Genomic DNA, 3819 nt, shown 5'->3' on the forward strand with positions numbered 1-3819 from the left:
TTAAAGCTGCCTATCAGTATGGTAGCAATCTGGCATATTGGCTAACTATTGCTACATGTTGAACACTCTCCAAAAAGACTCGGGAGCTTACAACAGTAAGCACTTACTTTGCTCATCAATCTGCACGTCTGGGCACCCATCAGTCTTAGCCTGGGCTTGGCTAGGCTCACTCAGCTCTGCTCCACGTTCAGTTCACTCCCGGGACTGACACGTTAGCCTAGGCACGTCCTCCTCGTGCTGATGGCTAAGCAAAGGAGCAAGAGCCCCCAGGTGCTGTCCATGCTTTTGCTTGTGTCTCATCTACCGACATCTCATTGGCCAAAGCAAGTCATTTGGCCAGAGTCAAGGTGTGTGAAAGTACGCCAGGCACTGCAAAGTTACATGGCAAAGGACACAGGGCCAGAAAGGGATATAACATTGAATGAAACTGACCTGCTGGGACAAAGAGTCTTGAAAATATACCCCTGATTAATGATGAAGGAAGAAAATGAGTCTGTGAACAATTAGGTCCTACACAGACCTGTGTTACAAATAGGAATGTTGTCTGAATAAAGCTTCGGTGTAAGATCTTGTAACTGACGGATCAATGGGTGTTGCTACAAGGCTAGGTTTCTTGGGGTGCAGCTTTCTTCTGGATTAACACTCTTTAACTTGGAGCATCTAATAAAATACCGAATGGAGATGGCGAGTTGGCTGTGAGGAGATGATGCGCTGTCCTTAGCAGTGGTTTTGGAGGCTGTGAATTCCGAGGTAAACCAGGATTTGCTTTGGGTTTATGTGATGTTTTCCCATCATTCTGAACCGACAGATACATGTGTAGCCCTCTTGGCTGGTGCCTTTGATGGGGAGGTGCAGCTGGATGAAAATCAGCCACAAAGGAGATCCCGGTGTTATCATTAATGGTGACTTTGTGTAACAGATGTTGTCTACCTATTAGAGGAGGCTGCTTAATTTGTCTCTTGCAAACACGAAGCCTCTTAAAACTATTATGTACTAAACATTGTCTGGAAAATTCCATTCTTTTGTAACACAGTTCTCCTTCAGGACGAGCAGCAGTTCAGAATTAAAAGAATAAAAGAGACTCAAACGAAGCAATACTACGTCCATCACAGTTGTGTGCATCATGATTACAGCGAAAAGAGAAACCAAAAATAAAGGACATTTCGTCTTAAAAACAAAAGTCTAAATGAGTAAGTACTGGGCAAGTGATGAAAAAATAAGGCAGACCTGGGGTTTCGCCTCCTGTCATTTGCAAGCATGCATCCCCATTGACTTTACTGCCGAGGAACAAAGTGGGTGACAAAGAGTTAGAGATGTCGCACACCATGGTAGGAAAGTGATTTCATCCCACTCACCATCTGGTCAGCTCAGCCTGTTTTTCAGACAAGAGATTAATCGTTTGTTAGGTACATTAAGCCCCCATTCTCCACACTGCCCAACACACACACCACACACACACACACACACACACACACACTACTGTGGTAGTCTTAAACCATATTTCTCTACGTTTTCTTCTCTCTTCAAAAATGTACAAATTCCATTTTTATTTTGAGGCACCCCGCATATCACCAAACAAGTGGCTCCCACCCTTTCCTCAATAATTAAAGAAGTACACAAGCCCATTAAAAGAGGCTGTACATTGTGGAATCGTGCATTGATATAACCACTTTGGAAAGAAATTCGGCAATTTTTATCAAGAACTACGCCCCAACTGGTGTGGCTCAGTGGATAGAGCGACAGCCTGCAGACTGAAAGGTCCCAGGTTCGATTCCAGTCAAGGGCATGTACCTTGGTTGCTGGCAAATCCCCAGTGTGAGGTGTGCAGGAGGCAGCTGATCGATGTTTCTCTCCCATCGATGTTTCTAACTCTCTGTCCCTCTCCCTTCCCCTCTGTAAAAAAATCAATAAAATATATTTTTTTTAAAGAAGAACTAAAAAGACTTCAAACACTGTACCCCAAAACTCCACTTCTGGGAATCTGCTCTTAATAATTCAAGATAATAAAAAGGCACAGCACTAAAACACATTATTTTAAAGAAAGAGAAAGGATGAGAAAGCAATGAGGTAAAATGTTAACAAATAGTGAATGGTGAATGTGGTATATGGGAGCCCTCTGTACTATTTTTTTGCAACCTTTCTGCAAGTTTGAAATTATATCTGAATAAAAAGTCGCCAAACATTCCTTAGACTCAAGCTTCAACTAGAGCTAATAACTTGTTTCTCTCTTCTATCTCATACTGACTTCACTCCCTCATTTCACATTCATATAACTTCCAATTCCAATTACCTTTTTATTTCTCATCCATCTTGAGCTCCTTTGAGTTTTTAAAAATTCCCAACTCTCCTGTAAAATCTTGATTTCCTGTGGGTTCCACATCACAACTCTCTCTTATTTTTACCTACTTTTCTCATCTTCCCTGGTACGTTCACTGACTCCTCATCAAGTGGTTGTCCCCCAAGACATCTTCACTTTCTTCTTTCCATTCGCCCACCTCTCCCTAGGCATTCCATCCATTCCCATTGCTTTCTCCCAAGCAGTTCAATCCAGCCCTGGCTCTCTTCCAAACTCCAGAACCACATTATCAATAGCCTAGTTAAGAGCTTCTGCAGATGTACCCAATTTTACCAAATAAAACTTACCCTCTCTCTCCCTTCAAATCTTCTTCTGAGGTCCTTATCTCAATCCCTAAAATCCACAACCACTCAGTTTAGCTTGGAATTGCAAGATTGCTTTAACCCATCTCCCTTCCTCACTTTGCCAACTCATCCTCTCCTCTACTCTAGGTCTTCAACAGAGGCTGAGCCTGGCTGACTACTAGAAACCCAGTAGAGTGGCTGGTATTAATGATACATCCAGACTCTTACTGGATTGTGGCCCAAATCTCTAGCATGAGAGTCAAAACCCTTTCCCCTCCAGGGGCACCCTATCTCTGGCTTCACCCCCTATCACTTCTGCAGCACTCCTCATGCTCCGGTTATACTCAGCTTCTCTTGGATACAAGGCACACCATGGTGTCTTATTCCTTTACTCCTCCTCTCATGCTATTCTCTCTCCTCTTCCCTAATTATCCACCTGATGATCCTACTCATCTCTCAAGACCAAGTTTAAATATCACTTACACTACTAAGCCTTTCTTTATCCCTCCAGTCAGATTCAATTGAACAATATTTAATTCTCTGAGTTTCCACAGCACTTGATTCACTAGTAAACTCCTGTTTTAATGCCATCTGCAAACTAAAGTATAGCCCAATTAGTGGTGTACATACCTGTCCCTCTACATTTCAAGCTCCTAGGAGACAGAGCTATGTATGATGCTTTTAAAAAAACAACGTATGTTTTTGATTTTTAGAAAGAAAGGGAGAGGGGTAGATAGAGACATCGATGAGAGAGAAACATCATTGATCAGCTGCCTCCTGCCCGCCCCCTTTTGGGAATCGAGCCCCTAACTGAGGCATGTACCCTGACCTGGAATCTAACGGAGACCTCCTGGTTCATAGGTCGACACTCAACCACTGAGCCACACCCGCTGGGCTGATTCATTTTTTATTTCCAGGAGCTCCCAAGCATGTGGTAGGCTCCCAACAAGTGTGTAAAAGAACGTTCCTTTCTGCACGCTGTAATTACACCACAGCTGCCCTGAGACATTTCTAACGAAGTCTGTTTCTCTTATTTTGAAGTGCCTTTGTTGGCAGCCCAATTACAGCTCTTCACTCCTTTCTCTACTGCTCAGTTTTGGCTCTATCCATGAGGTCTTGGCCTCCACTTTGGGTTCCCCCTCTGTCCTGCCTTGCCTTGCCCCGAGTGCTGGTCATGCA

The sequence above is a fragment of the Myotis yumanensis genome, unplaced genomic scaffold (assembly GCF_028538775.1).
Source record: "Myotis yumanensis isolate MYYU_CA2020_CCGP unplaced genomic scaffold, mMyoYum1.0.hap1 SCAF_7, whole genome shotgun sequence".
Taxonomy (NCBI): domain Eukaryota; kingdom Metazoa; phylum Chordata; class Mammalia; order Chiroptera; family Vespertilionidae; genus Myotis; species Myotis yumanensis.